General features: G+C 41.4%; 1 pseudogene; it reads left to right on the top strand.

Annotated features, from left to right (window-relative positions):
* Positions 1-5118: 5118 nt before the first annotated feature.
* Positions 5119-5728, top strand: LOC121136810 (annotated as a pseudogene).
* Positions 5729-15003: the final 9275 nt, after the last annotated feature.

The following is a 15003-nucleotide window of genomic DNA, read 5'->3' as shown; positions in this document are numbered from 1 at the left end:
GGCTCAATAGATTACCGATGCCTCCCCACATTCAGAGGGTCTTGATCAGTCCCATGTTGGATTCCCAGGCATTAGTCTGGGATTCAAGAGCTAACCCTTGTGAGGTCAGCTGTTTCTGGGGGATAAACCAGACCAGTCTTAAACCCATTGGTCATATGTCCTCCCACTGTGTCACTGGATTTCTTGAGTTCATCTTAGTGCTTAGCCGTGGGAGTCTGCCTTTGCTTCCATCAGCCACTGAATGAAGGTTCTGTTTCCCAGACTCTGTGGCCATGGGATTGTAGGCTGGCACTTCAAAGATCTATGTCTCTAATCCATATATGAGAGAGTACATGCCATGTTTCTCTTTTTGTGAGTGGGTTACCTTGCTCAGGATGGTTTCTTCTAGTGCCATCCATTTGCCTGCAAATTTCAGGATTCCATTGTTGTTTTTCTGCTGAATAGTACTCCATTGTGTAAATGTACCACATTTTCTCTATCCATTCGTTGGTTGAGGGGCATCTAGGTTGCTTCCAAGTTCTGGCTGTTACAAATAATGCTGCTATGAACATAGTGGAACAGACATCCTTGTAGTATGAATCTATTTTATGGAAAAACAAAAGACCCAGGATAGCCAAAACAACCCTGTTCAACAAGTCAATGTCCAGAGGTATCACCATCCCTGATTTCAAGCTCTAATATAGAGCTATAGTCCTGAAAACAGCTTGGTATTGGCACAAAAACAGACAGGTACACCAATGGAATCAAAATGAAAACCCTGATATTAACCCACACACTTATGAACAGCTAATCTTTGACAAAGAAGCTAAAAGTATACAATGGAAAAAAGAAAGCATCTTCAACAAATGGTGCTGGTGTAACTGGATGCTTGCATGTCGAAGAATGGGGATCGATCCATGTCTATCGCCATGCCAAAACTTAAGTCCAAATGGATCAAATTCCTTAACATAAATCCAGCCACACTGAACCTCTTAGAAGAGAAAGTGGGTAGTACCCTTGAACGAGTTGGTGCAGGAGACAGCTTCCTGAACATAACACTGGTAGCACAGACAGTGAGATCAACAATTAATAAATGTGACCTCCTGAAACTGAGAAGCTTCTGTAAGTCAAAGGACACAGCCAACAATGCAAAAAGGCAGCCCACAGAATGGGAAAAAGTATTCACTAACCACACATCTGACAGAGGGCTGATCTATGGAGATTCCTCAGAAAAATGCGAATAAACTGACCACGAGACCCAGAAACTCCACTCTTAGGCATATATCACTTACACAATGGAGTACTATACAGCAGAAAAAACAATGGAATCCTGAGATTTGCAGGCAAATGGACAGCACTAGAAGAAATCATCCTGAGCGAGGTAACTCAGTCACAAAAAGAGAAACATGGCATGTACTCTCTCATATATGGATTTTAGACATAGATCTGGGGAATGCCAGCCTATAATCCCATGGCCAGAGAGTCTGGGAAACAGAACCTTCATTCAGTGGCTGATGGAAGCAGAGGCAGACTCCCATGGCTAAGCACTGAGATGAACTCAAGAAATCCAGCATGGGACTGATCAAGACCCCCTGATTGTGGGTGTCAGTGAGGAGGCCTAGGTAATCTATTGAGCCTTGGGTAGTAGATCAGTATTTATCCCGGGTATACAAATTGACTTTGGACTCCCATCAGGACCTGCCCTGGATGAAATGACATTCTATGGACACTCCCCATGGAGGGCCTCACACTCCCTGGGGAAATGAGGGGATGTTAGGGGTGTTGGTGGGAGGGCACGGGAGGAGTGGAGGGAAAGTGTGAGGGACCTGGAATTGACATGTGAAGCAACCTTGTTTCTAATTTAAATTTAAATTAAAAAATACAAATATATACACTAAAACTTTCACTACCTCTAATCATATATACTTTTTTAGAATTTATTTGTATAATGTTTATTCTTCTGCTGTGTATTTTCTGTCTGACATGGCAGAGCTGATAGAACCATTAAGGGTTGCCTGTGTTTCCCATTCGGTACAGAATTCAGCAGTAATTCGTTGTTCTGCAGTTTTTCTTATAGGAAATTGTCTGAACAGTTTTGTATGGTTTTCCAAAGCCAAGTAACACATGGTAGCAGTTTGACTGTCTAAGTAGGGAGTCATTTTAGCCTAACGCACTGTATGAAGTCACCAAAGGCCTCAACTACAGAGTTTACATGCTCTCTGTCACACGAGTGTCCTAGCTACAAACCACAAGGACACTTGCTTAGCTATGTTCATAGCAGCATTATTTGTAGTAGCCAGAATATTGAAACAACCTAGAATCCCCTCAGCAGAAGAATGGATAATGAAAATGTGGTATTTTACATAATGGAGTACTACTCAGCAGTAAAAAACAATGACATCATGAATTGTTAAGGCAAATGGATAGAATTAGGAAAAATCATCCTGAGTGAGGTCACTCCGACCCAGAAAGACAAACATGGTGTGTACTCACTCATAAATAGATCTTAGAGATAAAATAGAAGATAACCAGGATGCTAATCCACAGCCCCAGAGAAGCTAGGCTAAAAGGAGGACCCTTAGAATATATCTTCAATATTGGGAGTTTTTTTTTACAATTATTTTTTATTTTTTATGAGACAGGGTTTCTCTGTATTGTTTTGGAGGCTGTTGGTCCAGCCTGGCCTCGAACTCACAGCGATCTGCCTCCCTCTGCCTCCCGAGTGCTGGGATTAAAAGCGTGCGCCACCACTGCCCGGCAATATTGGGAGTTTTTAATGATTTGAAATCATCATAGACAGGTTAATGTTACAGCACCACAAAATCATGCAACAGTCTCTGTAACACCCTATATCCAGGGTTTAAAAGACTAATGAGTAATGGAGGTCAGTACAGGTCATTTTTGTTAACTGTACCATGGTCTCTATACATCTTTTAGCCCCGATTTCTATAATTTGTTAACACTACTCCATTTAGGAACCCAAATATTTCACAGTGATGTTTAAAAGATGCTTTGTCCTGTATGACTTTGCACCCTGGATATTTCTGTCTCTGCTTTTGAGAACATTCAAACCAGATCATTTAGTTCATCTGCACTATATTCCCCATCAGTTTCTATATAGCCCTCACTGTGGAGAGGCACCATTAAGGGACCTGTGTCAATACTCTCACTCATATGTTAGTCTCTTCCAATATGAGGAGGACACCTTCCTTTTTGTACCCACTGAGGAATTCTTTCAGTAATGTAGGAAGTTTTCTTAACTTCCCCGTAGAAAGCCATCCTAACACTTCAAAACAAAAATGGGGAACTCATGCCTCATCATAGACTCATGCCTAGATAACTAAAAAGGGCCATGGACGTTCTGGATCTTGGAGAGATCCTATAATCACCACTTTACTAAAACATCATACTTCCTAACTGTAGATACTTGTCTTTAAATACAAAGACAGTGTAGTCTTCACTCCTCACCCTGTGAACTTCTGTTTGCAACATATGGAGTCTAAATTGAAAACCACAACTGAATAAATTGCAATGTTGTGTAGATTATTCCCAACTGACACATATACAAAAAAAATCTCTCACTAAAATCTCAGTGATCTTGTTGGAGGAGGCAGCTGAGTGATTCCAAAAGTTAGAGAAACAGTAAGAGAAACTGTTTTTCTTAGGAATGTCAGATGCTGTATTTGTTAACTCTCACCTACATGATTGTCTAGACATGAGCTGTTTGAGGACAACAATAGACACTCCAAAGTAGGTAGGTGAAAGCCTATGAGGATTTAACCCCACTCAAAGAACTAACTACAGGTAACAGATAGAGCCAGGAACAAACAAAAAGCAGCCTGGAGATCTAGAGTTTCAGGAAGCAATCAAGCTAGATTGTTCTTTTGCCGGGAGAACCAAGCTTCACTGAGCACCATGGAAACTAATGGTCCTATGTGGGGATATCAGGATCTATGCTTTTTCACCTTGTCAAATACCTGGAAGGGGAAATGTGTCTGAGTTTCCCTCTAATTATATACCCTATTCACCACCGTCAGAGCATCTAATTCAGGTGACACAAAGACAGGTAAATGCCTATTAATGAAAGACCTCCACTTTCCAGCTAACCTGGAGTTTGTCATATGTCTGTTGTCCTTTGTGGAATTGATGTGATTGTCTATAGGGACAATCTAGCATCATTATCCTTCTTTCTGTTTCAGAGAAAACATTACTAGGATATTTGTCACTCTGTCTATAAGTTTGTGAACACATCCTGTGGGGTCAGCATTGGATTGACATGAGATGGAGAGACCTGCCTTTTCCACAGTGGCACATGTTCATTGTAAGTTTAGGTTTCCAGGCCCGTTCTTCATTCCATGCTCACAGCTCACTGCCTCTTCTGTTTTAATGACTTTTAGAATAAAGCATTCAGTGGAATCAACTTCAGTTTCTAATCCAAACCATGACACATTCTTTTTTCTTTATTGCAAAACCAGATTGTTTCCTGTTTGTCAGAAGTATCACAATGCCAAATACTTTGATGCTGAGTTGAGATTAAAAAGTTAGTTTGGGGACTGAGTGTTATCTAAGTGGTTAATATCCCTCCTTGTTCTTGTAGAGGACATGGGCTCAGATTCCAGCATCCATATGGCAACTTGTAATCTCCTGTATTCCCAGTTCTAGTGGACCACATGTTCCTTTCTGGAATTCAAGGACAAGACACACACACACACACACACACACACACACACACACACACACACACTAGATGCACAGGCATAGATGTAGACAATACACACATACACACAAAGTAGAAATAAATAAAATTTAATTCTGAGGGATCTCAGTGCTCCTGCAATTCCCACCCTTACAGCAGTGTAGTGACAGTGCACTCTCCATGTGGAACCTCACAGTAAATCACCGTGATGATTCCACAGGGCCTGCCACAACTTCACATGGAATATAGTAAAATACTCTAGGGGATTCTTTCCTAATCCTAACTGCCATAAGGTCACACAAGAGCAGGTGTTCTGTGGGTACCAGCCAAGCTCTTCTGAACTGATTTGCATATGGAGACTTTACCCACAGTGCGGATTGTTCAACCATCTTTAAAGGAAGCTTGCAGTGCCCAAGAAGCAGCCTCTAGTTAAGGTCTCAGAGATGGGGTCTGGTGCTCTGCTGCTGTGAGTACTGCTGCTTGGGGTTCCAGGTGAGAGACTGTATGTAATATTGGGAAAACCCACTCTGGCCACTATTGATTTCTATGACTTGGTGTCATGATCAATGAAATTATAGCATTTAATTGATTTAAAATTTTCGTTTTATTTTATGTTTCTCAGAGTATAGTTCATGATTGCTGTTACAGCTTCCCTGTATATGATGGTTTTACACTGGGGTGCTTTCAGGATATCTGTGACAGCAATGTGTGCTTATCACTCCAGGTTCTGCTGGGGACATTGTGCTGACCCAGTCTCCAGCTACTTTGACTGTGTCTCCAGGGCAAAGTGCCACCATCTCCTGCAAAGCCAGTCACAGTGTCACTACCGTTGGTATTCATCTTATGAACTGGCATCAACAGAAACCAGGACAGCACTCCAAACTCCTCATCTATGATGCATCCAGCCTAGCATCTGGGGTCCCTGCCAGGTTCAGCAACAGTGGGTCTGGGTCAGAATTCACCCTCACCATCCATTCTGTTGAGGCTGATGATGTTGCAACCTATTACTGTCAGCAAGGTCTAGCGGTTCCTCTCACAGTGCTCCAGGGCTAAACCAAAACCTCCTGGGGCTGCTGTGCACTGAGGCTCAGTCTCTGAGCTGTTTCTAACCAGAAACCACAACCACATAGTTGACATTTTGTTTGTAAAGAGTGTGAACCTGTTTTGTTTTTCCATACAAAATTGATTATTGTTTTTCAAGGTCTGTGAAGAATTGTGCTGGGGATTACATTGAATCTGTAGATTGCTTTTGGCAGGATTGCCACTCAGGATAGCCAAAACAACCCTGTTCAACAAGGCAATGTCCAGAGGCATCACCATCCCTGACTTCAAGCTCTATCATAGAGCTATAGTCCTGAAAACAGCTTGGTATTGGCACATAAATAGCTGGGTAGACCAATGGAATCGAATTGAAAACCTTGATATTAACCCACACACTTATGAACATCTGATCTTTGACAAAGAAGCTGAAAATATACAATGGAATAAAGAAAGCATCTTCAACAAATGGTGCTGGCATAACTGGAGGCTGGCATGTAGAAGAATGCGGATCGATCCATGTTTATCGCCATGCACAAAACTTAAGTCCAAATGGATCAAAGACCTCAACATAAATCCAGCCACACTGAACCTCTTAGAAAAGAAAGTGGGTGGTACCCTTGAACGAATTGGTACAGGAGGCAGCTTCCTGAACATAACACCAGTAGCACAGACAGTGAGATCCACAATTAATAGATGGGACCTCCTGAAACTGAGAAGCTTCTGTAAGGCAAAGGACACAGTCAGCAAGACAAAAAGGCAGCCCACAGAATGGGAAAAATATTCACTAATCCCACATCTGACAGAGGGTTGATCTCCAAAATTTACAAAGAACTCAGGAAGCAAGTCTCCAAAACACCAAAGGATCCAATTAAAAAGTGGTCTGCAGAACTAAATAGAGAATTTTCAATAGAGGAGTCTAAAATGGCTGAGAGGCACTTGAGAAAGTGCTCAACATCTTTAGCCATCCGGGAAATGCAAATCAAAACAACTCTGAGATACCATCTCACTCCTGTCAGAATGACTAAAATCAAAAACACCAAAGACAATTTATGCGGGAGAGGATGTGGTGAAAGGGGACCACTCCTCCATTGCTGGTGGTAGAGCCAACTTGTTCAGCCACTTTGGAAATCAGTATGGAGATTTCTCAGAAAAATCGGAATAAACCTGCCACAAGACGCAGCAACTCCACTCTTAGGCATATATCCAAAAGATGCCCATTCATACAACAAAGATGTCTGTTCTACTATGTTCATAGCAGCATTATTTGTAATAGCCAGAACTTGGAAGCAACCTAGATGCCCCTCAACCGAAGAGTGTATAGAGAAAATGTGGTATATTTATACAATGGAGTACTATTCAGCAGAAAGAACAATGTAATCCTGAGTTTTGCTGGCAAATGGATTGCATTAGAAGAAACCATCCTGAGTGAGGTAACCCAGTCACAAAAAGAGAAACATGGCATGTACTCTCTCATATATGGAATTTAGACATAGATTTGGGGAGGGCCAGCCTACAAATCCCATGGCCAGAGTGTCTGGGAAACAGAAACTTCATTCAGTGGCTGATGGAAGCAGAGGCAGACTCCCATGGCTAAGCACTGAGCTGAACTCAAGAAAGCCAGTAACAGAGAGGGAGGACTGAGGACCAAATGTATTAAGACTGCGCTGGTTTAACCCCCAGAAACAACTGACCTGACAAGGGTTAACTCTTGAATCCTAGGCTGAGAGGCACCTGAGAAAGTGCTCAACATTCTTAGCCATCCTCTCTTAGATGTGGGGTTATTGAATATCTTTTCCCATTCTGTGTGTTGTTATTTTGTCTTGTTGACTGTGTCCTTTAATGGTAAAACTTTTCCTTGAGAGAAGCCTTCCCGCTTGCCTGGTTCTAGAGCTGCATCAGTCCCAAATAAACACACAGGAGTCTATATAAATTATGAAGCTGTTGGCCTTGCTTGTTTCTTACTGGCTAATTCTGACTTAAATAATTACCCCATAATTGTTAATCTAAGTATTTCTCTTACCAGAGAATAGTTCCGGGCTTCCTATCCCATGGCGTTATGTCTTGACTCTCCGTGTTACTCCTTCCCAGAGTCCTCCTGGACCCCTAGTCCCAACTATCTAGATTCCTATTGGCCCAACAGTGCTTTATTGACATAATCACAGGGCTTCCCACATCAGTGTCCTTTGCCCTGCAGAAGCTTCTCAGTTTCAGGAGGTCCCATTTATTAATTTCGATATCAGTGTCTATGCTACTGGTGTTATGTTCAGGAAGCTGTCTCCTGTACAAATTCATTCAAGAGTACTTCTCCCTTTCTCTTCTAAGAGATTCAGTGTGGCTGGATTGATGTTGAGGTATTTGATCTATTTGTACTTAAATTTTGTGCATGGTGATAGTTATGGATGTATTTGTTGTCTTTTACATGCCTGCATCCAGTTATGCCAGCACCATTTGTTGAAGATGCTTTCTTTTATCCATTGTATAGGTTTAGCTTCTTTGTCAAAGATCAGTGTTCAAAGGTGTGTGGGCTGATATCAGGGTCTTCAATCGACTCAATTGGTCTATCTGTCTGCTTTTGTACCAATACCAAGCTGTTTTCATGACTATAGCTCAATAATAGAGCTCGAAGGCAAGGTGGTGATGCCTCCAGAAGTTCCTTTATTGTACAGTGCTGCCTTGGCTATCCTGTTTTTTTTTCTATATAAAGTTGAGGATTCTTCCTTCGAGGTCAGTGAAAAATTGTGCTGCTGTTTTGATAGGGATTGTACTGAATTTGTTGATTGCTTTTGGTAAGATTGCCATTTTTATTTCATTGATCCTTCCTATCCAAGAGCATGGCAGATCTTTCCATTTTCTGGTATTTTCTTTATGTCTTTAAAGACTCAAAGTTCTTGTTATACAGCTCTTTCACATATTTGTTTAGAGTTACCCCAAGATATTTTATGGTGTTTGTGGCTATTGTAAAGGATGATGTCTCTATGATTTGTTTCTCATCCCCTTTATTGTCTATATACAGTAGGGCTACTGATATTTTGAGTTAATTTTGTATCCTGTTAGTTTGCTGAAGGTGTTTATGAGTTAAAGGAGTTTCCTGGTAGAGTTCTTTGGGTTGCTTATATAGACTATCATATCATCTGCAAATAGGGAAAGTTTAACTTCTTCCTTTCCAATATGTATCCCCTTGATCTCCTTTTGTTGTCATATTGCTCTAGCTAGATCTTCAAGTAAAATATTGAAGATATATGGAGAGAGTGGACATTCTTGTCTTCCTCCTGATTTTAGAGTAATCACCCTTAGTTTCTCTCCATTTGGGTTGGTGGGGGCTGTTGGTTTGCTGTTTATAGCTTTTATTATTTTTAGGTATGTTCCTGTTATCCCTGATCTTTCCAAGACCTTTATCATGAAAGGGGTGCTGGATTTTGTCAAAAGCTTTTTCAGCATCTAGTGAGATGATCATGTGGTTTTTCTTTTTCAGATTGTTTATCTGGTGGATTATATTGATGGATTTTTTAAAAATAGGATGGCCATTTTTTAAAAATAAATTTATTTGTTTATTTTACATCACAGGCAAAGTTTCCCCTCCCTCCTCACCTACCATTCCCTCCCCCATTCTCCCTTTTCCCACTCTCCAACCCACTCCTCCTCTGTTTCTGTTTTGGAAAGGTCAGGTCACCCATGTGTATCAACTAAACATGGCATATCAAGTTGCAGTAAGACTAAACAACCCCCTCCCCTGTGTTTTAAGCCTGGGTAAGGTGACCCAGGATGGGGAGTAGGATCCCAAAAGGCAGTAAGAGTCAGAGACAGCCCCTCTTCCCACTGTTAGTCCCAGAAGAGGACCAACCTACATAACTAACATATGCAGAGTGCCTAGGTCATTCCCATGCAGGATCTCTGGTTGTTGGTTCAGTCTCTGTGAGCCCCTATGATCCAATTTAGTTGATTCTGTGAGTTTTCTTATGATGTCCTTGACCTCTCTGGCTCCTATCATCCTTTCTCCTCCTCTGCAAGATTCCCTGAGCTCCTAATGATTGACTGTGAGTCTATGTAGTTGGTTGTTTTTCTCTTTCCTCTTTGACTCTTTTGGAGGACCTACCATCCAGGTCCTAAATAGTCATACATGGAAACATTTTCTTACTTATAAATGCCTGACCTTAGCGTGGCTTGTTTCTAACCAACTTTTCTTAACTTAAATTATCCTGTCTACCTTATGTCTCAGGGCTTTAACCTTTTCTATTACTGTATACCTTTCTTCTTACTCCGTGACTTACCTTGTAGCTGAGCAGCTGGCCCCTGGAGTCTTCCTCTGCTCCTTTCTTTCATACCTCAATCTTTTCTCCCCAGATTTCTCCTATTTATTCTCTCTGCCTGTCAGCCCTACCTGTCCCTTCTCCTGCCTAGCTATTGGTCATTCAGGTCTTTATGAGACCAATCAGATGTTTTAGACAAGCAAAGTAACACAGCTTCATAGAGTTAAACAAATGCAACAAAAGAATGCAACATATTTTCATCATTAAAACAAATATTCTACAGCATAAACAAATGTAGCACACCTTAAAATAATATTCTACAGTTGATCTCTATCTGTTTCCATCAGTTGCTGGATGACACCTCTCTGATGACAATGGACTAGGCACCAATTTGGTCACAGGAGATGGCCAGATCCAGCTGTGTATCTGCTGTTGCTAGAAGTGTAATCTAGGATCTTCCTTGTAGATGCAATGGATGGCCATTTTTACTATATTAATCCTGACCCATGAGTATAAGTATTGCAGCTTGGATGAAAAGGAATCCTGGCAGTTGGGAGCCAAGAAGTACCACAAAGTCACCATATGCATAAACATAACAGCTTACAGCCCTACTCCAAGGAAATGTTTCTCCCATGTAACAACTTTGCTCTTGGGCAGGGGAAGGTTTCCCCAGGGAAAGTGTTACAGTTCTGCTCCTCTATTCTCTGCTCCAGCTGCAGCAAGGAAAATTTGTTACTTGTCTGCCCCACTCCACTCTGGGGAAAGAAGTTCTCACCCAAACCTCATTCAAGAGATTTACTGGGAGGGAAGAGTTCAGGAGGGTGGCTGCCTCTGCCATGGTAATAAAAGGCAAGAGCAAACTGAACAGGCAGAGGGCTTATATATGGCTTCTTAGGGGTGTTTTTCTTTTTTTATTATCATTTTTATTTTAATTTTGAATAGCTTGTTTTACATGTCAATCACAGTTCCCTCTCCCTCTCCTCCTCCCGCACTCCCCTGCCCCCCCATCCTCCCACCCTATTGCCAAATCCTTCCACATAGGGGATATGTAGAGTCTGTCATTTCACTCTGGGTAGAGTCTCACTAGATGCTGAAAAAGCCTTTGACAAAATCCAGCACCCCTTCATGATAAAGGTCCTAGAGAGATCAGGGATAACAGGAACATACCTGAATATAATAAAAGCAATATACAGTAAACCAACAGCTAACATCAAACTAAATGGAGAGAAACTCAAAGCAATTCCTCTAAAATCAGGAACAAGACAAGGCTGTCCACTCTCTCCATATGTCTTCAATATTGTACTTGAAGTTCTAGCTACAGCAATAAGACAACAAAAGGAGATAAAGGGGATACAAATAGGAAAAGAAGAAGTCAAACTTTCACTATTTGCAGATGATATGATTGTTTACATAAGTGACCCAAAAAAACTCCGCAGGGGAACTCCTAGAGCTGATAAACACCTTCAGCAATGTGGCAGGATACAAGGTAAACTCAAAAAAATCAGTGGCCCTATTATATACAGATGATGAAGTGACTGAGAAAGAAATCAGAAAAACATCACCCTTTACAACAGCCAAAAACAGCATCAAATATCTGGGGATAATGTTAACCAAGGAAGTGAAAGACCTGTATATCAAGAACTTTGTGTCTTTAAAGAAAGAAATCAAAGAGGATACCAGAAAATGGAAAGATCTCCCATGCTCTTGGATTGGTAGGATCAACATAATAAAAATGGCAATCTTGCCAAAAGCAGTCTACAGATTCAATGCAATCCCTATCAAAATTCCATCACAATTCTTCAAGGACCTGGAAAGAACAATAATCAACTTTATATGGAAGAACAAAAGGCCCAGGATAGCCAAAACAACCCTATACAATAAAGGAACTTCAGGTGGCATCACCATACCTGACTTCAAGCTCTATTATAGAGCTATAGTCCTGAAGACAGCTTGGTATTGGCACAAAAATAGGCAGGTAGACCAATGGAACCGAACTGAAAGCCCTAATTTTATCCCACACACCTATGAACACTTGATTTTTGACAAAGAAACTAAAACTGTACAATGGAAAAAAGAAAGCATCTTCACCAAATGGTGCTGGCATAACTGGGTACTGGTATGCAGAAGACTGCAGATAGATCCATGTTTATCGCCTTGTACAAAACTTAAGTCCAAATGGATCAAAGATCTCAACATAAATCCAGCCACACTGAAACTTTTAGAAGAGAAAGTGGGAGATACTCTTCAACGAGTTGGTACAGGAGACCACTTCCTAAACATAACACCAGTGGCGCAAACACTGAGATCGACAATTAACAAATGGGACCTCCTGAAACTAAAAAGCTTCTGTAAGGCAAAGGACACAGTCAAAAAGACAAAAAGGCAGTCCACAGAATGGGAAAAGATATTCACTAACTCCACATCTGACAGAGGGCTAATCTCCAAAATTTACAAAGAAATCAAGAAACAAGTCTCCAAAACACCAAAGGATCCAATTAAAAGGTGGGGTACAGATCTAAATAGAGAATTCTCAACAGAGGAGGCTAAAATGGCCAAGAGACACTTAAGAAAGTGCTCAACATCCTTAGCCATCAGGGAATAGCAAATCAAAACAACTCTGAGATACCATCTTACTCCTGTCAGAATGGCTAAAATCAAAAACACCAATGACAATTTAAGCTGGAGAGAATGTGGAGAGAGGGGAACTCTACTCCATTGCTGGTTGGAGTGCCAACTTGTACAGCCTCTTTGGAAATCAGTATGGAGATTCCTCAGGAAAATGGGAATTAATCTACCGCAAGACCCAGCAATTGCACTTTGGGCATATATCCAAATGAGGCAAATTCATACAACAAGGGCATCTGCTCTACTATGTCCATAGCAGCATTATTTGTAATAGCCAGAACCTGGAAGCAACCTAGATGCCCCTCAACTGAAGAGTGGGTGGAGAAAATGTGGTACATTTACACAATGGAGTATTACTCAGCAGAAAAAAACAATGGAATCTTGAAATTCGCAGGTAAATGGATAGCACTGGAAGAAACCATCCTGAGTGAGGTAACCCAGTCGCAAAAAGACAAACATGGTATGTACTCACTCATATATGGATGTTAGACATGGATCAGGATAGTGCTAGTCTGCACTTCCACTGATAGAGAGTCTGGGAAACAGGAAAGAACCTAAAAGGTACACATATATGCATAGTACCCAAGAGAAGAGGATTGAGACAAGATCCTCTGAATGGATGGGGAACACGGTGAGGGGTGGGGGGGAGTGGGAGCTGGGAAGAAGAGAGGGTGAGAAGAGAAAGAGAGAGTAGGTCATGGGGGTACAGGAAATCGAGTGGGTGGGGGTAGAACAGGGGGAAGAGGGAATCATAGGTTAGAAGACAGATCAGGCACCAGAGTGACCTCTAGTGATCTAAAGGGATAACACCAATTGGCAAGCTAAGCAATAGTGGAGAGACCACCTCGAATGCCCATTCCTGATAATGAACTTGATGTTTATAACTATCTGGGAGCCTTCATCCAGTGACTGATGGAAGCAGAGGCAAACACACAATTAATCACTGAACTGAATCCAAGGAAGCCAGTGGCAGAGAGAAGGAGTGATGAACAAATTGGCAAAGAATGGGCTGGCAAAACCAGCAGAGACAGCTGATCTTAACAGGGGAGAGCTCTTGGACCCCAGACTGACAGCGTGGAGGCTAACATGGGACTGATCTGGACCCTCCCCAAATGTGAGTGTCAGTGAGAAGGCCTGGGCAACCTATGGGGCCTTGAGCAGTGGATCCGTGTCTATCCCTGGAACACAAACAGTCATCATGTGCTCATAGCATAAAGAGGGATGCTCTCTCAGCCTGGACTCTTAGGGGAATGCCTGGAAGCTGCCCAGAGTGAAATGACAGACTCTAGATATCCCCTATGTGGAAGGATTTGGCAATAGGATGGGAGGGTGGGGGGGGAGGGCAGTGCGGGAGGAGGGGAGGGAGAGGGAACTGGGATTGATATGTAAAACAAGCTATTTAAAATTAAAATAAAAAATGATATTAAAAAAAGGAGTGGGAGTGTCTTTTTCCCTAAACACCCTTAAATAGAATGAAGAATACAGAAAAATAATAAAGGAAATCATAAGATACTGTGTGAGTGGCTTTTCCTGTACACCCTCAGACTCAGATAAAAAGTTGCAGTTATCACCAACTTCATGGATTCCTTTTGAGACCTGAATTATGGGCTCAATACATATTCTGGTCAGTCTCTGGAAGGGCAGTAGAAACCCTGTTTGGCACCCTTCTACTTAGCATAGATAATGAAAAGCTAACATGTATAAGAACGCTAGAGTATCTGTCATTTGTATCATAGTTTGCACCTTTTTAAAGACCTCCTGGTATTAAGTCTATGAAACAATTTACAAGAATAACATAAACATGTATTAGAAGCAGTATTTCTATGACAGTGAATTAAAATTTATAAAATTATGCTGGTGAGATTTCAGGGATCTAGCTTCTGACATTACTAAGAGACACAATCTCCCAGCAAAGCCCTTGATCCTCTGAGTCTTACAACATTTCCTCCTGCTTTTCACAATGTTCCCTGAGACTTAGGTGTGGATATGCTTTGTAGATATTTTTATTATTACTGGGCTCCACAACTCTGTATTACAAGTGGTTGTGGCTTTAATCTATAAAGTTTCCATATGTTGCAGATCAATTTTCCTGCTGAGTGGTCGGGACTACAGATATATTTGTTATGAGATCAAATTATTTACAGTTCATTAGATGATTGTGCTCATTTAGTAACATACAATATTTAAATTTTTCAAGATTCATAACTTTACTATGTCTTGAAAGTTAGTGAGGCCTCTGGTACCAGTCATGATTTCCCTCTTGTTGAGTAGGTCTTTAAGTCCAATTAGATACCTGCTGGTTACCATTTAGTTATCCATAGCATTCTTGACCACATAGGGTTGTCATAGAATGGTGGACTTTGGTCTTCATAGGTGTCATAGCTGGGTAAAGCTGTTGCTGGCTTCTCTCCTTTG

The sequence above is a fragment of the Mesocricetus auratus genome, unplaced genomic scaffold (genome assembly GCF_017639785.1).
Source record: "Mesocricetus auratus isolate SY011 unplaced genomic scaffold, BCM_Maur_2.0 Super-Scaffold_100676, whole genome shotgun sequence".
Taxonomy (NCBI): Eukaryota; Metazoa; Chordata; class Mammalia; order Rodentia; family Cricetidae; genus Mesocricetus; species Mesocricetus auratus.
The sequence above is the reverse complement of the archived record's forward strand: the minus strand, read 5'-3'. Positions and strand labels throughout refer to the sequence as shown.